Genomic DNA, 24,231 nt, shown 5'->3' with positions numbered 1-24,231 from the left:
GTGGAGAAGGGGAGGAAAAGGACATGTTGTTATTGTTGTTTAGTTGTTTACAGTTGTGTATGACTCTTCCAGACCCCATTTGGGGTTTTCTTGGCAAAGATATTGGAGTGGTTTGCCATTTCCTTCTCTAGCTCATTTTAAGAAAAGGACATAGTTAAAGTTAACTATGCAATGACCAATCATTACTACAATTATCCTTCACACAGCTGTTAAAATAATCTTCTTCACACAAAGTTTAGACCATGTCACTCCTCTATTCAAAATTCTTCAGTGGCTCCCTGCATTGACCAGAAGATATAAAGCTATTAATCCATCATTTAAGGTTCCCTACAGTGTGGTTCTAACTTATCTTTCTAAACTCATATCATACTAACCTTATTCACTTAATCTTCCTTCCATCCACACTTCACTACTAGCTGTTTCCTGATTCACCCTGCTCTTTCATGCCTTACTCTTCTTACAAAGACTGATCTGCGAACTTGGAAAGCACTTCCTTCACACCACTGCCTCTGGAAAGCTTTTTCTACCTTTAAGGCTCAGATTTTCAAAGGCAAACCCGTGCACCTGAAAATGACATCTCTCTCCACAAATTTTCTTAGAAGAGTTTGTTTGGATCACTCTTTTGCCCCTATCACATTCTAGTTTATGCCATAGTTAGATTTGTGGTCATCACACAGCTATGTTACATTGTAAGCTCCTTGAGGGCAGAGAATATGCTTAAAAAATCATATTCCCAATATTAAGCACAATATGTTTAATTCAATTCTACCTATGCATCCCTTTGGGGCCAAGTGGAATAAATTTAATCCCTCTTCCACATAACAGTCCTACAAACACAAAGACATCGATCCTGTCCTACTTAAGTTTTCACTTCTCCAGGTGAGATATGCTTAGTCAAAAACAGCATTGTCCTACCCAGAAGACAATTCCCCTCCTCCCTGCACTAAATCATTTCCAAGTGTTCATTAGCTGAGTCAAGTCTGGTCCTGATGCTTTCTGGCTGCCTCTGCCACCAACCCTCTGAGCACTCCTGTTCAGACAACAAAGTGGGAGTGCATCAAGGAGACAGGCTTGTAGCCTATGTTCCGCAGCATTATTTATTTACCTTCTATTCAGCAGGAAGTATACAGTCATCTGAAAGGCTTCCCAGTCAACTGAGAAGCCAGTGTGCACATCCATTCTTTAGACAGGTTACTTTAAATCAAGCTTGAGTACACTATCACTTTAAATAAATCTTCCTCTTCTAGCCAGTTGTAGGAAGGGATTCTTCTTATGAGAGCATATTTCCATCCCTGCTGAGAGACAGGCATGTAGACAAGTATTAATCTATCATGAAGGAGTTATTAAGCACCTACTATGTGCCAGGCCCTCTCTTAAGAGGGGAGAATATAAAAAGAAAAAGAAAGAAGTTTCTGTCCTTAAGAAGCTTATATTCCAATGAGGGAAGATGACATTTGTGTTTACAATTTATACAAAATAAGTAAAAAGGCACTTATTTTGGGGAGAGGATACCACTGGTGAGGGAGGGAATGGGATCAGGAGAAGACATATGTAGAAGATGGTACTTGAGAAAGTGTTTCTCTGAAGGAAATTCAGAATTCTAAGAATCAGAGTTGAGGAGAAAGTATATTCCAGGCATGGGAGAGAGCCTGTGCAAAGGCATGGAGTGTGGAGATATCATGTAAGGAGCAGTAAGAAAGTTACTTTGGCCAGATTGTAGAGTATGTGGAATGAATAATGAAGGCTGGGAGAGAGATAGTAGGATCCAGGTTGTGAAGAGTTTGTCTGCTCTATATCACTCCCCTGTGTGAAAGCTTATGATAGCTCCCTTTTCTCTATGACATCAAGTGCTTCTCTGTCCTTTAAGGCTCTTCATAATCTGATTTTTGCCTTTCTCTTTAGAACTGATCTCTAACATTCATCCTCTACCCCTGGCAAGCAGGTATCCTCACAATGTGTTATACCTTAGACTCATTCCCAATTTTGTGTCTTTATTCAGGTCCCTGATTACCCCTTTTATCTGCCTCCCCAAATCCTTCTCATTCTTCAAAACCAACATTTTGTGATCTTGGGCAAGTGACTTCCCCTCTTTGAGTCCCCTTCCATAAGAAACACAAGATATTGGGTAAAGTAAAATGACATGCACCAGACATGACAAAAAAAAAAATCCCATTGACTTGGGAATATGCACGGCCAAACATAGACAGTTGATTCTGATACAACTTCTTAAAAGAAGGTATCCATGACATATAGATACGAGTCTTCAGATTCATCTATAAGCCTCTGGCCTTATTTCTTCAAACCTGAGCTATATTTTCCCTATCTATCTCTGTATTTGTTATATTCCCTTGTGCCTACTTTCACGTTTTAATCACAGAGTATCAAAGTTATATTGACTTGCTTTTGAGAATCTTGTCCAGGTCTTCAGAGATTTTTTTCTCTACCTCTTTGTCTTCTACAACAAATGTTGGCACATAAGCTGTAATCATATTCAAAGTTGTTTTTTAAATGTTATTTATCATAAACCTTGCAAGTTGAGATGACCAAGGATCCTATGGAATGATTTTTTTTTAAAAAATTACTTTTGGGTCATGATGAAACCAACTCTGCCAACTCATCTGTTTTGGTTCTTGAAAGAGAGCCTGTGAGCCATTTTCCCATTTAGCTGTATTAACCTTTGTCTTCTGATTTAATTTCTTACAAGAATATCAGTATTAATATGGTTCACTTTGATAGTACTAATTAATTGACAAAGAGCTCACAATATAACTACAGTTAAATCAATTTTTACAGATGGTCTAAAAACTCTGTGATTATTAGTGAATTTTACTCCCTTTATAGCCACTATTCCACTATTACTGTTGGAAAAATAAAAAGGCCACCCAGGACTGAGAGCCATTTAAAATTTTTCTTGGATTCATGGGTTACCATGATAAAATAATTCATCATTTAATCACAATCTATTGGGAATAACTCTCTTTATACTTGATTAAGTTGGGTGGAGCTTTTCCAGCATAGTAGAACCGTCTGAGCTTAGCCTCAAGACTTTGCCTTCAAGAACTTCTCTCTATGACAAAGAGTAGAGTACGACTTTGTGAAAATTATGGGTCATATCAGCTTTAAAACCCTTGGATTCTTCCTTGAAGCCTTCTTTGACTGCTATGGTGGATGTTCATTTTGGCTTTCTCTGATAACCCCATGTAATTTATATCCTGCACTATATATTTTTTTCGCTCCAATAGAATGTAAGCTTCCTGAGGGCAAGGACAGTTTCATTTTTGTTTCTTATCCTCAGAATTTAGCATTGTACGTGAAACATAGTAGGTGCTTAATAAATACTTAATGACTGATTGAAATTAACAAACTTATTAACATCATGTTTATCTACTAGGTACTGGGGAGATATAAAATTTAAATAAAATAGTCATTTCCTCATGGATCTTTATAGACTAGTATGTGTATCAGATACAAGCACTTATACCAACAATATACAATAGTATATTTCATATACATGTGTACATATATGCACATATATATTTATATACATATATGTGAAAAGTGCAGGGAAAAAAAACCCAACTACCATGCTATGTGAGGTCCAATGAAGAAAATAGTTTTTATCAACAAAATGGATCAAGAAAAATATGGCACTTGAGTGGGGTTGTTAAAAAAAATGGAGAGGAATTTCACAGGTGAATATTGGGAGGAAAGCCATAGATAGTAGCCAGAGCAAAGAACAGAGGTGGGAAAAGTGATCGATTGTATGCTATGTTGCACTGTTCCCTAGTTGGTTTCTGTGTTGTTGTCTTGACTCCTCAAATACTAAACAAGTTGTCTAGGGGCAGGAACCAAATAACCATGTTTTGAATTTCTCTGATATATCCTAGAGTGCCTACTTAGCACATAGTAAGCTCTCAATTAATAAGTACCTTTCATAATGTTGAACACGTAGTAGATGTTGTTTGTCCTTTGTTTTTGAAGAGGACACTCGGGTAATGTGACTTGCATGTAAATTAGATTTAAGTGAGACATACCTGTACAAAGTAATAAGCTTCACTCTCTCTTCCATAGTCGTTGAAGTCCAGTGACAAAACACCCAGCCAGCAATGGCCTGGGATGCAGTGGATGACCTTGGTGTCTTTGATGTCTGATCAAGCTCTTAGACTCCATGGCACCTGCTTTAACTGCTTCCATATCCATTGGAAGAAATTGTTCTCATTCGTCCATTCTGCTAGGGGAAGTCTTCACTTACTTGGGGAGGGGTAAACATTTTAATTCCCTACAGATTGGAGGGCTGTTGTTTATCCCTAACCTGGTTTTTAGCCTGTCTTCTAAGACCATTTTATCAGGGTGTGGCCACCGAGCATACTACAAATTCTTGGAGCCACAGGTGAAAGTTGGGTGGCAGGTGGACCCCAAAAGTGAGTGAGTAGCCTTGAAAAGGGCAAACTCTCACACCAGAGGTGCTGGTCCTCCTTGAGCACCCCATATACTTCATGAAGTAGATGTCTAAAAAATAAACTGTAAATTAACTAATGAATTATAGATAGATTAATTTCAAGAGTGAATAGTGTCAAAGAGAGACTTTGAATCTAGGAGAAGGTAAGAAGGGCAGGAAACCATCTTTATCCATAAAACCTAGAATCTTACATAAGCCCTCCTCAGAAATGACTAGGGTATCTGAGAAAAGAGAGAGAGGATTGTATTGGATCAATTCTTGGAAAAAGAACCTCCCTAGTTCTTTTAGCAGAATCTTGCCAGACATGAGAAAATCAATATCTTCCATTTTAAGAGCATGAATATATTAGACAAATCCTGTGACGGTACACATTTTTTCTTCTACTCTAGTTCACTTCTGTGAAAATTAAGTATGTGTCCCAATGGAAGTAAAATACTGACAGCTTTGAGAGAAGATGATCTGTATAACTGCTTGTAGCATTTTGTTTCTAGCTTGGATACTTCAAAATTAAAAAAAAAATAACAATGTTCACATCAATGATTGGATGTCACTTCAGCTTTTTCTTTTGTTTACAAAATGGCTAAATGATAAAATCTTATTCTTCTCTAATTGGGAGAGAACAGTATATGCTAGAAAGAGAATGAAGAAGAATCCCAATTGCAAAGGGTGAAAAGCACTGACAGATTGTTCACTCTAAAGGTCTTAGCAATCTGACTTGTGAATTCCTGTTTGTGGGCAGTGGTACTCTAGTGGAAAGAGCCCTACACCAGTTGTCCAAAGACCTGGATCCTAATATTGGCTTTAGAAAAATCATAACTTTAGTCTCTATAAAATGAGGGGATAGACTCTTTAAAGGTTCTGTCATACTCATAGAATCACAGACTCAGTGCGTTGGAAGGCACTTCAATGGTCTTCTAGTCCAACCTGTACATGAACAACAATCATTACCTCAACACCACTGGCGAGATGTCTCAATCTGATGAACTTTAGTGAGGAGGATTCCACTGCCTCTTGAGGCAGTCTATTCCAGTTTTGGATAGCTCTAATTTTAAAGAAGTTTTTCTCACAACTAACATAAACTTTGGCAACTTTTACCTACTGCTCTGAGTTCTTCCTCCAGGGTCCAACAGAATGAATCCATTCCTTGTTCAACATGTTGTTATTATTCAGCCATTTCAAATATGTCTGACCCTTTGTGACCCCATGTGGGGTATTCTTGGCAAAGATTCTTAAGTGGTTTGTTATTTCCTTCTCCACTCATTTTATAGACAAGGAACTGAGACAAACAGGGTTAAATGAGTTGCCCAAGGTCACAAGCAAGTAAGCTAGTGAGATGAGTCTCCCTGACTCCAGTCTCAGCATTCTATCCACTGTACCACTTAGATGCCCTCTTGTTCAATATGGTAGACCTTTAAATACTTTTAAGACAGCTCCATATTTGTTCTTAAGTTTTCTCTTCTTGCTAAACATGCCCAGGTCCATAAACATCTTTATATGCCATGGTCTCAAGATCTTTCATTATCCTGGCTGGATCTTCTGGATCTTCTTCAGCTTATAAATGCCTATGCTAAAATGGATAGTCAGTGCCCAGAACAAAACATATATTTTCAGAGATGAACAAATAGCATATAGTGGGACTATTTTCTCTTTAATCCAGTATATCATGCCTCTCTCAATGTAGGCCAGCATTATATTAGTTTTTTGATCAATGTATCACCATGTTGAGCTTGAAGTCCACTAAAATTTTCACATTTTTTCCAGATAAATTGCTGTTTAGCCATGTTTCCCCCTCTTGTATTTCTGAATTGATTCTTTGAACCAGAGTAGCATTTTACATTTATACCCATTATATTTCAACTTATTATCTTCAGCCCAACATTCAAGTCTCTTGAAATCTTTTCAGTCCCATTATCCAGTGTGTTGGCCATCTTTCCTAACATGTATCATCTGCAAATTTGATAAGCACATTATATCTTTATCTAAGTCACTTACAAAAATATTAAATAGTACAGGGCTCATCATAGAATCCTAGGACACTCCACTCGAGATTGCCATCCAAACACATTCTGTTATCTTTCTACCCTGACCAAGTTCCTTTAGCTTTAGAGGAGGAGACTCTATGTACAACTTAGTCTTTCCTTCTTGTCACAGCTTTTGAAACTCTGCAGGAACTCTCAAGTTTAATCCATCAGTCTGTAAGCAAACATTTATTAAGCACCTACTTTGGGATAGGCACTGAGAATATAAAGACAAAAATGAAGTAGCTCCCTACCCTTAAGGGGCTTACATTCTTTATGGTAATGTGTAGACTGAAATAAATGGAAGAATTTTAGATGAAAAACTTTGTGACAGTGAAGCTTCAATGCTGGAATGAGTTACTGAGGAAAGACTGAGGTTCTCTTTCCCTTGACATTTTTCAAAACCTATTAGGTGGGTTCCTACCTAGAGGTGGAAAACATGAGTAAATGACCATATAAGGCCACTGCAATGTCTATGATTTGGTTTTAGGGCCTCAAAAATCCATAGAAGTGTTTTTTTTTCCTAAGTGTGACCAAGTGTTGAAGAGTACGAGTATACCTGAAAGGATGGCCACTCAGAGATTCCCTGAATCTCTGAAGGTAGATGACTCAGTAGATAGTGTGTTGGACCTGGAGTCAGGAAGGCCCAAGTTTAAATTCAGCCTTAGACACTTACTAGCTGTATGACCCTTAGCAAGTCACTTATTTGCCTCAACTTCCTCACAGTAAAATTGAGATAATAATAGCACCTATCTCACTACTTCCTAGGATTGTTGTTAGGATAAAATGAGATTATGTTTGCAAACTGTTTTCTAAACCCTTAAATTGCCATATAAATGGCTAGCTATTATCATTATCTTGTACATTTGCATGTTATCTCCCCTGTTAGACTGTGAGCTCTTCCATAGCAGGGCCTATTCTTGCTTTTCTTTGAATACCCAGTGCTTGGTGTGGTGCCTGGTATGTGGTTGGCAATTAATAAATGCTTGTTGTTGACTTGATTCAGATAGTATCTCATGCCAGCAGAATCATGAAATCAAAGAATTGTAGAATTTGAAAGAGAACTCGATGGCCATCTAGCCAATCCACACCCCAAAAGTAATCCCCACTTTGACTTGTGTATTTTTCCTCACATAAAGCCTGAATTTGAGCTTTGCTAATTCTACCCCATTATTTCCAGTTCTACACTCTAAGGTCAAAAGAAGATTGTCTCTAGAGTCAGGGAACATGGGTTGAAATCTAGCATTTGACCCTAACTACTTATGTGACCACAGGTAGTTCAGTTAACCTCCCTGGGCCTGAATTTCCTCACTTATAAAATTTAGCAGATGGAAGGTACCTCTCTGACATCCCTTCCAGTTCTGGATCTTTGATCCTATTCTGTAAATTAGCCCTTCCTTCGAATACTTGAAGGTAGTATGTGTCTCACCAAGTCTTCTCTACTCCTGGCTAAGCATGTCTAGTTTATAAGATAATAAATTTAGAACTAGAAGGGTCCTTATAGGTCATAAGAGGATGATGTTTTTCATTCTACAGATCTCTGGGGCACTCCACTAGGGACTTTTCAAGTTTATATTTAACCATCAATGACTATTCCTTCAGTCTGGCTATTTGACTAGTATAGAACCTATGTAATTTAACTGTCATATGGTCTGCATTTTTCTCACAAAATGTCTGTCCTTTGCACAGACATCTTATATCTAGTATATCTGTCCTGATGGGCTAGCACTTCACTTACAAGTTTAAGAAGGTTAAAGCTAAATTGATGGCTAGTGTTGTTTGGGGAGGACATCACTAACCTTCTGAGGTGAGAGAGCAAAACTCCCATGTTCTCCCTGAAGATGACAGAATATTCAACTAAATGGTCCATTAATCTGCTCCAGCATGATGTATGTGAGCATTGTATAGCTGAAAGTGTGCTCAGCAGATAGTCAGACAATTTGTATATGAATCCTGCCTCTGACACTTACTACCACTTATTATCTGTTCCTCAGTTTCCTCATCTGGGAATGAGGGGTCATCACTAGACTATTTCTAAAATCCATTTCATCCCTAAGCATGTGATCATGTGTTTTAATTTTTTCATGGTTCCAAAGCTGTTTGTTAAAACACAAAATACAATGTCCCAGAAGATCAAAGCACAAAGCCCTCTGCTTTGTAAAGGAGCGGAATGAGGAGTGGAGGGGAGAAGAAGGAGATCCTTGACTTTTGCTATTAACCAACAACATATGAAGGTCCCTTGTTTCAGTTTATCTACATTGGGAACTCAGCTTCATTCAAACTCAAGCATTTTGTAAAAGAAAGCCAACATATATGTGGTCTGTTTATTTTTCAAATAATGCTCTCCCCACACCACTATATAGATTTTAATCCCATGTTTCTCCCCCCTCCCCTCCCAATCCAGTTCCTCCTAATCCTTTCTTCCCAAAACATCTATCTGTTTTCTGTGATTTTCCCTTCTCTTGCTATCCCCCAGGTAATGGGCTCATATGGATAAGGATCTCATAATAAGAATTCAGTTTTCTAAGAAAACTGAAAATTTTCCATCTTTTCTACAATTCAGCAAGTATTTATTCACTGAAGACTGTGCAAAGTTGTATATTTGGTACAACAGAAGATGATAACAACAACACCAATAGCATTTATATAGTACTTTGAAAATTGCTTTATATTTATTAGCTCATTTGATCTTCATAACGATCCTGGGAAGTAGGTGCAAATCTGACAATCTATTTACTAGGTTGCCAAAATAGTACTGGCTCCCAAAGAGCTTATGACCTAATGGCAGATATAATCCCTGTACCTAAATAATTATAGAACAAGGTAGGATGTGTGATAAGTGCTTTAGGAGTTATAAACAAAGTATAATGGGATTCCAAAGAGGGGAGAGATATCTGGTTTGGGGTGGGGCATCCAGGAATGTTTCATGAAGGAGCTGAGCCAAAAAGAATGAGGAGGAACTCATCCATGCAAGCACAGCTCTTGGCACGAAGTAAGTGGCTAATAACAATCTTTTGACTAATTGACTGATGTTGGGTGAAACCCCGTGGGTGATTTGGGGGAGAATATAAACAAGAGTTTTACAAGATGGGCAGGAAAAGATAGGTTGTTACCTATATCATTGGAAGGAATACCACATCAGTAAAATTACGGAACCATTGAGATATTTAAGTATAAGCATGATCCTGGTATCTAAACATTATGGGGATGAGATCAGCTACCCTAACAGTAAAACATGGTATAGTGGAAAGAGCATTGCATTTGGTGCCAGAGGTCCTGGTTTCAAATCTAGCTCCTCGGCTACTTTCTATCTGTGTGATCTTAGGCAAGTCACTTAGCATCTATTGGCCTCAGCTTCTTTATCTGTAAATTTTTTTGTTGGGGTATGTGGACTGGACAGCTTCTAAAGCCTCTTATGGCTCTAACTCTACAAAATTCTATGATCCTAAGTTTGACTTAGAATCTGGAGGGAGGATGAGAGAGTCACTGCTGGTCACCTGGGAAAAGAGTGAGGCTTGAGAACTAATGTACTCCAGGTCCGTCTGAAAAGGAAGAATTTAGATTACTGAAAGGAAGAGTTAAGTTACTGACATCTCCCTAAGTATTTGGCTCTGATTTAAATGGGAAGAGAGGAAGAAGGAAAGGGAGAGGGAGAGAGAGTCACAAGACTGCTGCAGCCCTTCCCTGGGCCAAATATAAACTTGTTAATAATGAAGGGGAGGAGGGAGCACCCCACATGTAATTAAATTGTTCAGAAAATGGTTGGCACTGGATAGAAGATAGGGGTTCTATAGTTCCCTGTAAGCTAAGGCACTTGGACCCAATTTGATGCTTCTGTGACAATAATATCAGTTGGCAACCAGTGCCTAGTGTCAATAAGGACCAGAATTAATAGTTATCTAAAAACAGACTACCCTGCTCCAGAAATATCTCCCAGAATTTGGAGCCCTGTGTTAACAAAATCCATCAAGGTCTATGTAGCAGTCCTGAAAGATGAATGTTACAGAGAAGAAAGGCCTGTTATGAAACAACCGCATTTACCTGTAACCTAAACTCCCCTATTCCCCTAGTCCTCCGGTACTGAAAAACAGCAGGTATACACACAATTGGTTCTTGGTACAAGCTAAATAAAGAAGCCGGTGAAACTTTCCAGCCAGTGCTTGGGAAGAAAAATGGCCTGGGATAGAACGGATAAATAGGTTTAGAAACTTCAGTATTGATTGCTTACTAGCAAGACAACATGGTGAAGTGAAAAGAATGCTAGATTTGGAGACAAAGGATATGGGTTCAAATCTCAGCTCTGCCATTTCCTAACTCTATAGAATTGGACAATCACATTTAACATCTGAGCCTCAGTTTCCTCATTTATAAAATCAAGGGATTGGATTAGATGGCTTCTAAGGTCTTTTCCACCTTGGTTGTTGTCCTTTGTTCTTGAAGAGGACCAAAATGGCATCACTATGCTAGGGTCAAGTTACAGTGTGTCTGACTGTGGCTGATCAGACCAATATGAGCTCGGAATGTTCTGCCATAGGTTGGGCACAAATAGCCCATGTGAACATTTGGGGTGGATTCTCTAAATGTGCACATCTTGAGTTTCTTTTGAGCTACTTCAATTGTGCTTTGCTCATAGAGCACAGCACCTTCTCTGATGTGGGCACGCTATGCTGAGCAGTTCTGTGCCAGTGTTTCCCATGTCACACAATCAGTTCCAAAGTTTTTAGATGTAGGCCCTTCCTTATCCATTCTGGCCCCAATAATCCCCTGTTCCCTCACCACCTCCCTTTCTTAACTAAGTTTCCCATTCCCTCAGGCCTTATCCATTAGTCAACCCAGCCATGCTGTACTTCCAATTCTGCAGTACTTTTCAACCTATACCCCTTCCTACAGAATACTAAATCTACTTTCAAAATGTGATCTTCAAAACAGGTAAAACCTAGCTGTTTCTGTCAGGTCTCTTTCTGTTTTCACCCACCTCAAGTTGCTAACAATGCTGTATTTATTGTCTTTGCTTTTCTCAGGGCTGGCTAACCACAATGTTTCAGAAATGATTGTATTGATATGAGAGCCTGGAATGAGTTAGAAGAAATCTGTTCATCCATGTAATAAGGCTTCAGTTGTGTTTTAGAAATGTGTCAGATTCTTTTCCTCCCATCAGCAAAAGAGAATTTTTTTTTAATGGGGATTTTTAAAGTGTAGATTTTTAGAGAGTGTAGATGACCTTTGGTTACAGTTCCAATGTGATGATTTTGATATTTCTTTAACACTGGTTGATAAAATGAAGAAAAATAACCATATGAGGGAGCTAAGGAATAGGACCTCCCTGGGGTTTGGCAGAAATGGATGTAAATTTCACTTCATGCTCTAAGACAGAGGTTCTAAACAGTTTTTTTTCATAGACTCTTTTGGCAGTCTGGTAAAAACTATAGACCCCCTTTGCAAGTAATACTTTTAAATACATAAGATAAAATATATAGGACAACAAAGGAAACCAGAGGTTACTGGAAAGAAAGATGAAAATTTATTTTCTGATTCAAGTTTACAGATACCATGAAATCTGTCCATAGACCCTTGGGAAATTGTGGATTCCAGGTTAAAAATATTTGCTCTAGAGAGGAACAATGATGGAAAACTTTGAGGTAATCTCTCATCTCTGGCAGAAATTATGGTCTGAATGTCAGGGAAAAATAAACTCAAGGCTAGTAATATAAGCCCCTTCTTCTGGGAAAAACAAAACAAAACCTTTTTGATGTGTATATCTCATAAGCTCTGAAATAAAGAGTTATTTCCAGGTCTTGGCTCATCTCCTCAATCCTGATACATTGGACAGGGCTGGCTTCTTCACCTTTGGAGAAGAAGGGCTGAGCTTTCCCCACCATGGGCCAAAAGTCTCCTTTGCTATTTCCTTCCACAGGTCTTCCTTCAAGAGCTGAAGCCTCTCACCACAAATCACCTCACATAGTATCTTATCTGTCACAGACTGCCTCAGGATGACAATGGGAAGTATCCATGGGAAGGACATGAGTCTTCATGGTTTTGACCATGTGTACAGATATTACATTGTGATAGCAAAGGGACATGTGTCATTGCTCTAGGAGATGTGGCGTGGACTTGTATGAAATGAATATTTTTATTCCTCAAGGGGGAGGGAGTTAGTCTGAAAACATAGACGTGTCACCATCTCTCTGCAGTGTTACACCACAACCTTTAAAACAACCCAATGCTGAAGTCAACTTACTGAGTAGCTATCATGGCAAGGCCTACTGTCAGACAGCTATTTACTTGACAAAAAAGGAAGAAGAAGAGAGAATAAAGGCATATGAGAGAAAGACAGAACAGTATAAGGGAAAGAGTGCTAGATTTTAAGTCAGGGGACTTGTTTGAATGGTGGTTTTGCCATTTAATAATGGTGTGATCTTAGGCAAGTCACTTAATCTCAGTGGAAGTCAGTTCCCTCACGTAGAAATGATGGGATTAGGTCAGATGATTTCTGAGGTGCCTTGTAGCTCAGTCCATGACTAGGAGACCATAGTGGCTTAGATGATCAAACCCCAAGACCTGTTTTCATTAATAGATGGCAGCCTGTTCAGAAGTTGACAAATTTCCTGTGTGGCAGGCACTGTGCTAAGTGCCAGGGATATAAGGGAAGGTAACAAAAAGCAACAACAACAACAACAACAACAGCGGCAGTTCCTGTCCTCAAGGATCTCACAGTCCAATGAGGAAGATAACATGTGAATAACCATGTACAAAAAAAAAAGCTATATACAGGATATTTTGGAAATAATCAATAGAGGGAAAGCTCTAGAATTAAGAGAGATTGGGAAAGTCTTCCTGTGGAAGGTGGGATTTTAGCTGGAAGGAAGCCAGGAGATGGGAAGAGATTTAAAAGTAATAAATCAGAGGCAGAGACAAAGATTTTACCCTAAATTCAAGATTAAGATTATCCAGATCTTGGCACATTCCAGAACAAATTCTATTTCAGGCTATAAAATGAATCAGCATTTGTGGGAGGGAAACCCCAGAAAAACAGAGATGGCAATGAGCATTTATTAAGTATTTGCTGTGTGCCAAACACTTAGCTAAGCACTGAGGATACAAAGAAAAATAAAAACAGTCCCTGCCCTCAAGGGGCTTAGATAGCTATGTATGTACATGATAGTATACAGGATAAATTGTAATGCACTCAGAAGGAAGATGCTAGGGAAGGAACGAGGAAAATATACAGACTGATTTTCTTTTGTCAAAGATGGGCAAAGGTTTGTCTCTAAATAAGATGTACTCTTTTTTTTGACCATGTCACTTTCCCTGCCCAGAAAGAGACCTTGCAGAATAAGTGTTTGAAGATGTATGGGGAGCATGAGTCAAGAGATGAGATTTGTAGCATCGATCAGAAGAACTGTAAATGAGAAGGCAGAAGTTCAAATTGAAGGGGCTAAGAGAGGTGACCTGAATATTGCCTTCTGGAAGTACAAGGTAGATGAGACCCAGACCTGATCTTGTGATAGGTGCAGAAGAGTTCTTAGGATGAAACCCACTTAGTTTATAATTCTAAGAGTGGTAAGAATTTGGTGTTCACGAGGCCAGGCCTAGGGGCTCAGGCCCCACTTTATTCCTTGGTCTCAGGATGTACGGCCCCAAAATGCTCACTGTTAGATGAGAAATGATTCTGTTTTCAAATCCAATCTCTGATGATTTTTACTTGTGTCACCTTGAGAAACTCACTTAATTTCCCTGAATCTCAGTTTTTTCATCTGTAAAATGAAGAGGGATGATCAGAGGGCTTCTGAGGTCCCTTTCATTCTATGATCCTATAATCTGATCTTACTAGAAAAATACCTCATAGCATATATCGGTGTGATGAGTCAATAGCATCACCTTTAGATGAAGAATACTACATTTACATCATACCCCAACAATTTACATATGCTTCATATTTTCTTATATAGATGCTAGAGTCCACAAGCTATTTTTTTTCCTTTTCAGTTAGCCTGCTAATCCCTTTCCCTACCATAATTCTGATTATTTCTCAGCATGGAAAGGATTACCTCTCACTATTTATATTTAAATTGAGCTATTTGTCAGATTGAGCTCAAAATAGAACAAGGAAACAAAGGAAAACTGGAGGTGCCCAAAAGGAGTCCTTGACCTTTTATTTATACTCAGAAGCAGAGAGGCATTGCTAATTGTACATCCTGGAAAACCAATAAAAAAATACTCCAGGTCTAGGGTAACTCAACATGGTGTTCACATTAATAAAAGGTTTATCAGAAAAAAGTAGCTATGCATTGAATGAACCCATCTGTGGCAAGATAAGATGAAGCATTAAAAAAAAAAAGTCACTCACTTGGGTTGAGACTGGAGAGCCATGGGAAAAACAAGGGAGGCAGGTTTAGCAACAACCTGCCACATGGTGTCAAACATCTGTAATAGGCCTTGTTTGATTTTATCCAACAAATATTTATTGAGCGCTTATCATGAACTGACTGTTCTGCTAGACATAGGCAAATGCCAAGATAGGCCACTCTTGTTCTCAAGGAGCTCACAGGCCAATGCTACATTCAAAGAAGGACGCATGGATGAGAGGTGTGAAGCACAATGAGTGTTTGTCAGAGGGGAAAAAAAATCATTTCTGGCTGGGAAGGGATAAGGAAAGGCTTTGTGGAGCATGTGCCATTGGAGTTGGGCCTTGAAGAATGAAGGCATAGGATTTCAACAGGTGGAGATGATGGGGAGTAGCATTCTTGGTGAAGGGCATGGGCAGTTACTCAGAGGTGGAAAACTACCAGGAAATAATAAGCTGTCCAATTTCATTTGAGTAAAGAGCATGAAGAAGGGCAGTTCGCATTGCTGGGAAGGCAGTTTGGAGTCAACTTGTGTAGGGCCTTGAATGCTATGCTAAAACTTTTGTTTTCTAAGGTCACTTGGGGTTAAAGGGTCACAATGACCACACAATGATTCACTGAAAGAGGGAAGTGAGGGATTTTATGGCTTTTATTGTATGCCCCATGGATCAGTAGGACCTGGTATCTACTTTCTTAGTTGCTGCATGGATTCCTAGCTCATATGAAATAAATAATTCACCCCCTTTGCAAATCTGACCATAAAGACCATCTTGAGCCTTTTCAGGTAAATTTTTTTTAAAAGATTGATTCTCCTGACCTGGCAGGCCAGAAGCATATTAGCCACTCATGAGCTGATTGGCATGGAAACTTGGACCCGCTCTACTTTTGAACTGATCCAGTTCACCCTTCTCAGGCAGCTTGGTGGCCCCCTGCTCCCCTATCCTGAGATAACCATACTGGTGCTAGATTTAGCACAGCTACCCAAAATAGGCTTTAGCCCTATTTAGCTCAGAACTCCCACACTCAAGTGATCCACTAGCTTCAGCCTTTCCAGTCCCAGGGACTACAGGTGTTTGCCACCACAACTAGCAATAACCATTCTCAAACCACGATTTAAAAAAAAAAAAAAGAGTTGGCTAGGTGGCACAGTTGATAGAGTACTGGACTGCTCTAGTTCAAGATCCAGTATGAGGCACTAGTTGTGTGACCCTAAGAAACTCAGCCTCTGCCTCAGTTTCTTCATCTGTAAGATGGGTGTCATGATAGCATCTATCTCCCAAGGTTGTGAAGATCAAATATTTGTAAAGTACTGTGCAAAACCTTAAAGCACTGTATAAGTGCTAGTGATGATAATGATGGAAATAAAGGCCCTCTTCAGCTGATTCCTCATGACCAAAAGAGTTCAGCTCTTTAAACAACTTTCCATGGATCCCACAGAGATGCTAACTCCAATGGATTTGAAACAATGTGTTTGAGATTCATAGAATAATGAAATTACAGAATGGGAGGGGATGTTGAGAGGTCGTCTGGTCTAGACCTCTGTCTATTGGAGCCACTTCTTTATTTCAGCCACTCACTAAAAAAATATGGGGCATCAAATGTAACTGCCACATAGTTAACTGTGAAGACAGTACCTGCCAGTTTGGCATCCTGCATGGGCACAGGCTGTCAATGCTATTAGGCCTTGCTTCAGTTACCCCAGATATAAACCTCACTCTCCAACCCCCTCACCCTTGAAATTATCTGGTATTTCATATATACTTTTATTTACTCATATGTATAGATGTCATGTCACCTCACTAGGAAGAAAGCTCCCTGTGGACAGGGCTAGTTCTGCAGTTTTCTTTGGATTCTCAGGGCACAGCACAGTGCCTTGCACAGAATAGTTGCTTTAATATTTGTTGAGTTGAACTGAATAACAGCTGTAAGGGAACAGAATGATGGATGATGATTAGGTCTATTACCAAAGGCTGATACACTGAAAAGAATGAATGGGGGGGGAGGGGAGAGTAAGAAACAGAGAAAGACAAGGATAGAGAGACAGAGACAGAGAGACAGAGGCAGAGAGAGGCAGAGGCAGAGAGAGAGAGAGACACACACAAACACAGACACACAGAAAGAGAGAGACACACACAGAGAGACACAGAGAGAGACACAGAGAGAGAGAGACATACACACACATAGAGGGAGAGAGAGACAGAGAGGCAGAGAGAGACACAGAGGCAGAGAGAGGCAGAGAGACAGAGAGGCAGAGAGAGTGGGGGGAGATATGCAAAGATTATGTTATGATATCTTGCATTTGTATCATGATTTATGGTTTACAAAGAGCCTTCAAATAGGTGAGCTATAGAACAGCCATTTAAGGTACATAAAGCAATAGAATTATCCTATGTTACAGAGGTTAAGAGATGTTAGATGATTTTTTTAAGACTACAGTCAGTGGTGAAGCCAGGATGAGGAACTAGAGCTCTCTGATTCCTAGTTTAGTGTCTTTTTGCTATAAGAATCAGCATGACATAATGGCCAGAGATCTGGCTTTAGAATCAGAAATGCTCCTGACGTATACTAGCTGTGTGATCATAGGCGGGTCACTGTTTCTCAGTGACCCAGACAACACATTCAGATTATAAGTTATAGCCAAACTTCCCATTTGCATTAGTGGAAGAAGTTTCTACACCAAGAGTTCCACACCTATAAAATCACAGGTCTAGATCCCAAATAACAGCAATTTAAAAAATTCACAAACCCTAGTCTGCAGAAATAGCTATAAAGTGAGGCAGGAATTTGCGAGTGTGGTTTGACTTAGCAGGGCAGAGAAGCATTAACTCCCAAGACCTTCAAAACTTTATGAGCATGACGAGATCCTCAGGCATTTCTACAATCAACAGAATTTCTGTGTGTCCAGAACAGCAGGTTTGCCAGAGTAATGAGAATGGGAGTTGCTTATCTCCATCAGTCAGTTTGGACTGCACAGTCAGGTTGGGTAAGTGTAACTGAATTGTAGAGAGAAAATAAGCCTATATTTCCTTAGGATTTGATTACATCTCTCTCTCTCTCTCTCTCTTTCTCTCTCTCATTTTTTGGGGAGAACTGAATTAGTTCCTCCCAGAATTGCTATAGACCAAGCAGTACTTTTGCCCCTGTAAATACCCGTTCTGGAAGCATTTGATATAAATCTGGGGAAAGAACTCACCTCCTAATTCTTGTAAAGCTGAGTTAATGGCCTCTCCAAAGGCAATCTCTAGATTCATAAAATGTTAGAATTGGGCCTTAGAAATCACCACCTACGGCAATCAGTGTGTTGATTCTCCTTCTACAGGGCCTCTCTCTTCCCTCCCCCACTTTTTTTTTTTTAAGGCAATTGGGGTTAAGTGACTTGCCCAGGGTCACACAGCTAGTACGTGTCAAGTGTTTGGTCTGAGGCCGGATTTGAACTCAGGTCCTCCTGACTTCAAGGCCGGTGATCTATCCACTGCACCATGTAGCTGCCCCCCTCCCCCACTTTTTAAAGAACTAGTTGGGTGTTTCCAGCTGCAGTTTGCTTTGGAATTTACCCTTGACTATGAAACCCCAATGCCACTGACAGCCTGGGAGGTATGTTGACAGTGGTTTCTGAGTGTTTCCCAAATCCAAAAATTGAGTAATAGACATCAAGAAATAACACACTTTTCCCTAGTGTGGCCCCAGGAGTCATTGAAGAGTAATTTTAAAGTTGGAAGGAACCTCAGTAGTCATATAGTCAAATTCATACCTGAACAAAAATCCCTTCTTTAATATATTCAACAATTGGTCATCCAGTCTTTCCTTGAAGACCCCTAGAGAGGAGGAGAAATCTATCACCTCCCAAGGCAGCCCATTCCATTTTTTGGATAACTTTAATTATTAGATATCCTCCCCACCCCCTACCCCCGGTTCTTTCTATAACTTCTATCAACTCTTAGTTCTGCTCACTGGGGACCAGAAGAATAAGAACACAGCCTTTTCCATATAACAGCCTTTCAAACACTTGAAGAGAGCCATCATGTCCCCCCACCTAAGTCTTCTCTCATCTGAGCCAAATACTCACAATTCCTTCATCTGATTTGTCATAAGGCTTGAACTTGATTCCCAAACCTGGTCATTCTTATCTGAAAACTAGTCTTACTTATCAATGTCCTGCCTTAAATGTGATGTCCAGAATTGACTACAAAACTCTCTAATTGTGGCCTGGCTGGGAGAGGGTACAGTGGGATTCTCACTTTCTTTCTCTTAATGGAGGCCAAGATCACTTTAGTTTGGTTGACTGCTGTATCTCAACTGTTGACACATATTCACCTTAAATCAGTCTAGCACCCCTTCCTCCCTTTTTTTTCAGACAAACTGCTGTCTAACCATTCATTCTTCACCATATAATTATGAAGTTGTCATTTGGACCCATGCATAATGAATTTTTCTCTATTAAATTGGAATTGGGAGTTGGGGAGAATATAATCTTTGTATGGCTTTGTATCCCCTCAGAGCTATCCTTATTACCTTTGTGTCTTTTCAGACCCCCACCCCCCCCATCTGACCTTAAGTCTGGAAAGACTTAGATAGAAATAGTGACCACATCTATTGACTTTTAACAAAAGGAGAGTTGCTTTCTTTCCCTTTACCTCATACTACCTCCTCCTTCCAGCAAACCAGCAATTAACAACACAGCAGTCAACACTGCCTAAGGGGGTCAGGACAGCTGGAAATAGAACCTGACACATTCTAAGTGTAATGGGAGAAGGTGTAGAGTTCCTTCTATGGAATCATTCCTCCCCACTCCCCAAATCTGCCCACCACAGGTGGACAACACACTTCACTCCCAAACAACATACAAAGGCACTACTTGGCAAGGGGGGCATTTCTGCTTAATACTTTATGCTGAAGTTGGTCCCCATCTGGGTTGTAGACCCTTGGAGCACAGAGACAGCTCAGATGGGAAGGTTTAATTTTAACTTTTCATTCACTCATTATGCAATAAACATTTAGTCTGAATTTGTTAGAAGCAGGTTACTGTGTTAGGTGTTGGGAAAGAGGCGCACTGCTCCTGCTCTGAAGGTATCTAAAATCCAGTAGGCTGTAACTACCAGCACCTCCACCATCCTCATCCTCCTTCCTCATCAACATCATCAATTCATTTTGCTCCTGTTCTGTTTGATAGACTACATCATTTCCAACCTTATTTAAAGGAATCGTCTTTGTAAGTAAGAGAGCCCTAGATAGCAGCAATTGGTGCATCTGAATGCAACCTCTAGCTAGATTCATAGAATGTTAGAGCCAAAAGGGCCCTTTGGGCTCACCTTGTCCAAGCCCCTCATTGTAAAGTTGGGGAAATGGGATCTTCTAGAAGTTAACCTAGAGGTTAAGTGACTTGTCTAAGGACACATAGGTAGTAAGTAGCAGAGCCAAGCTTTGAACTGAGGTCTTTTGGATCCAAATCCAATGTTTTTCCCACTGCACTACGTTGTTTAAGCCTGAAATAATTAAAACATTTCAACTTGTGACAACAACTCCCCTACCTATCTCTAACTCAATGATAGGTTCTTGAGTCCAAAGGGTTTTATAGAAGTCATCCCTCCAATTCCACTGCTCAGATTGAGGATGATGTTACAATCCAGGGCAACTATTGTGGTGTCTAGAGAAAAAAAATCACTGGATTTGGGTTCGAATCCCAGCACTGTTACTTACACCCTGTGTGACCTTTAAGCAAGCCATTTCTACTTTCTGTGCTTCTCTTTTTTCATCTGCAAAAATGAGGGAGTTGAATGAGATGATCTCCAAGATCCTTTCAAGCTTTAAAGCCTACGAACCTCCATCCAAGGAAAAGAAGGACTCAGGGTGGTTAGCTCTTCCAAAGAGAGACCACCTGCCCAGGAATAAGGAGGACAGACATTCCCCTTCTTCCCAATTCATTCCAAGAGCTCGGAGCTCTCAGCTTACCTCCTCTGAGTAGGTTGCACAGCTGTGACTTGGGGAGGCCGGCAGTGTGGCTCCCAGCTGCTAGGATGCTTTAATGCGAGGATGGAGCTAGCCAGCAGGTTCCACTAGTTATCTCATCTCTTCTATGGGGTAAAGAGGAATGGGGAGGAAGGAGTGGGGGGCAGAGCTCCTCCTCTTGGCAGGACAGGCCCAGAAATGTCAAAGGAAAAGGCGAGTGGGAGCAGCTCCTCCTTTGAGAAAAAAGCCAGGGCAGCAGCTCATAGAACACAATCTGCTTGATCCTTCTTCCCACGAGGGGCTCCGCTACCTAATGGCACAATCAGTAAAGTCCCTCACAATCTATCACTACACCCCATTGCCCCACCCTCTTTCCCTCATTCAGCTTCTCTCCATTCCTGGGATCCTTCACCCTCCCCAAAATCCTGTCCTGGGCTTCTTTCCTCTTGCTCCCTCCTCCTCTCCAGTTCCTAGGAGTTCCCTGTCCAGCTGGTTCAACCAGCTTGGTTCTTCCCCCAAACCCCACACCCGTGGTTGCTTTCCTTAGAGAAGCCAGCTTTTAAGATCCCCACTGGTAGGTAGGCCAGATCCTTTGGCTCAGGGCTGATGCTCTGCAGCCACCCCCTACCCACCAGATCCAGGGATTAGGACCCAGGGAGCAGGAACCTCATTCTTTCTCTCTCTGGGCCTGGAGAACTTTCTAAACAGGTATGGACCAGTACCCTGAACCATGAACCTCACCCAACAAGCCCTTGTTAAATGTACTACTATGTGCAGTGTTGTGCTAGTGTCTGGGGATCCATAGCCCCAACTGAAAGTAACTCCTACCCCTAAAGAGATTACATTACATTACATTTGGGTAGGGCAAAGAATCCACAAGCAGATAAATGTATGACAGCCTGGGAGGATATCTGCAGCTCAACTTTTTCTCCTGGATCCAATGGAGGTGGAAGGAGAGGGAGAGAGGGTCCTTTGTGTCTGTGATAGGCTAGTAACTTGAGGAAGAGGAGATAATAATAAGCTGGAATTCGTATAGCAATTTAAGGCTGACAATGGGCTTTCCATATTGTCTCATTTGCTCCTCACAACAAATCCTATGAGGTAAGCACTATTATTATCCTTGTTTTGGAGATGAGGAAACTGAGGCTGGAAGAGTTTCAGTGACTGACCCAGGGTAACCTAGCTAGTAGTGTCTGAGGGCAGGATTCAGGTCTTCCCAAAAGCCTATTCCCATTGTCAGGTTCCCAGTGAACCAATGGCATTCATCCAAGTTTTCAATCTACAGAATTGGAGACAGCTGGTGTGGTGGAAAGATCACTGGACTATGAGCGGGGCAGCAACCAACTAACCAATCAATTAATCATATAAACAACAAGCACTCCACAGTTCTCGTCCTTGTTCTCCAAGTAGTTGGCTGCCGTGAGATAGCCCAAGTCACTAGGACAGACAAAGTGGCATATGCTGAGTCTAGAGACAGAAAGTCCTGGGTTCAAGTCCCAACTTGGCAAGCCACTTAATTTCTCTCTTCCTTAGTTTCCTCATTCACAAATGTAGAAAATAGTAGCATCGACCAGCTATGTAACCATCTCTCAACCTTGGTGGCTGTTTATATATAACAATAATATTATATATTACATAATATATAATAAAATATAAAAATAATAGCATGTTTAAGATTGAGGTGGACAGGCTGTTGGCTAAGGTCCCTTTCAGCCCATATAAACTATAATTTCATCACCTTATTCTGTAGTGTTATTTTGTATCAAAGGGGTGTCAAGTCAGGAAGCAAAGCCATAGTTCAATACATAGTTCGGAAGCAACTACTACAGGTGTTTTTGAGCTCAGTGGAGTGGTGGGAGGGAAGTCTTGGGGCAGGTGAAGTTTCCTCTGATTTTCCAGAGTGACAGGCCATCTCATTTTATTTTATTGAGGTTTTATGGAGATCAACAAGGCAGTTTAAGTAATGCCTTCAGCCTATTATTAAAAAGCAATTAGTCATTCTAATGAATGGCTATTCCAGTGAACAAAATGATAGTATTAAAATGTTAAAGAAGAAACAATTTAGACTCTTCTTCCTTTCTCTTCCTGATCTTTAAGGGGTTTCCACAGTTTTGTGGTTTCATTGCCCGGTCTCTGTTGGTGGGGATTGCTGTTTGTCTCCATGGAGCTGAGAGCTCTGGGGGAATTTCAGCTTTGGGAGATTTTGCTAAGAGGTAGTTGCCATGGTCCCTGGTTCCTAGAATGGATTTCTACCTTTTTGCCCTACTTCATCTCTGATGAGATCCAAATACTGTTCTCACACCACGTAGCTTCAGGCTCCCTCTCTTCTCCTAGGAATGCCTTAGCTTCATCCCTTCATAAGTATCCTCCTCAGTTTACAATGGCTTTAATGGGACAGGCTGCTGAAGGCAGGAGAGAAAATGAATTCTTTCTGTATCCAAGTTCACCATTTCCTGATTCAGGTTTAATACTAAAACATAGTCTTCAAATTCTGAAAGATTCCTTAAAATATATATATATATATATATATATATAAAATATATGTACATACACATATATGCATGTATATGTATATATACATGCATATATTAATTAGAAAGCCACTCTGTTCTAAATACCTTATCTGAAAGGGCATAGATGACAGGACTTTAGGATTTTGATCTGGAAGAGATTGTTGAAATCAGCTACTCCAGAGCTCTCATGTTATAGAGAAGGAGAGAGGGAGAGGAAGAAAGGGAAAATATCTCTCTCTCAGAGATATTAAGTGACTTGGTCAAGGTACCTCATGTAGTAGGTAGCTGGATTAGGATTTGAACCCAGGTCTTCTGACTCTAAATCAAGTGTTCTTTCCATGATGCCACGGGAAATCCAGAATTGGAGGCCATGAACCCAGTGGATTCTCAATAAATCTTGAAGGATGAGAGTATTGTAATCTTTCTTTTACCCTGAGGAAATACATTTCCCTTTTCTCTCCTGGTCTGTAGCTCTGAGATTCAACAAGTGATGAAACAATGAAATACACCAATATAGCTATGCTCAGAGTCCTATTTCTTCACGTCTAGATGACTGTAATATTGTCCCAGTGCTGGCTTTCCCATCTGTCTTTTTTTTTTTTTTTTTAATGTCAGGTCAGCCTGTATTTCGCTGTCCTTAAACGGTGTTTTCATTATGTTACTTTTTGGTTCCATTGACAAAGACTTCTTACTATTCCCACATTAAATCTACACTTCTTAGAATGGCATTCAAACAGCCAGATAAACTAGCTCATCTTTGGTTATCCAGCCTCATCTCATTTCTTCCTGAGAAAAAAATGCAGCTTCTCTTTGAAAGCCAAGGAAGGCTTGCTCTGGGTTTTTTCTTCATAATATTCTACCTATTGAATAGACTCTGTTAATTTCCCTTCAATTCATATATATTTCCTCTCTCAAGAACCAGTTTGAGTCATTTCTTCCAAGAAGCCTTC

At 40.2% G+C, this 24,231-nt stretch overlaps 1 protein-coding gene across 2 annotated transcripts in view; it reads right to left on the bottom strand.

Moving 5' to 3' along the window:
• ATP10B (ATPase phospholipid transporting 10B (putative)) overlaps positions 1 to 21,068 on the bottom strand; it is a 334,760-nt gene extending 313,692 nt beyond the window's left edge. For both annotated transcript variants that reach the window (XM_027842047.1, XM_027842049.1), the window contains exon 1: positions 20,772 to 21,068. The gene's annotated coding sequence lies outside the window, so the exon portion shown is untranslated. The remainder of the gene's footprint in view (positions 1 to 20,771) is intronic.
• Between the last annotated feature and the right edge of the window lie 3,163 nt (positions 21,069 to 24,231).

Source organism: Vombatus ursinus, unplaced genomic scaffold, assembly GCF_900497805.2.
Source record: "Vombatus ursinus unplaced genomic scaffold, bare-nosed wombat genome assembly UNPS02014863.1, whole genome shotgun sequence".
Taxonomy (NCBI): Eukaryota; Metazoa; Chordata; class Mammalia; order Diprotodontia; family Vombatidae; genus Vombatus; species Vombatus ursinus.
The sequence above is the reverse complement of the archived record's forward strand: the minus strand, read 5'-3'. Positions and strand labels throughout refer to the sequence as shown.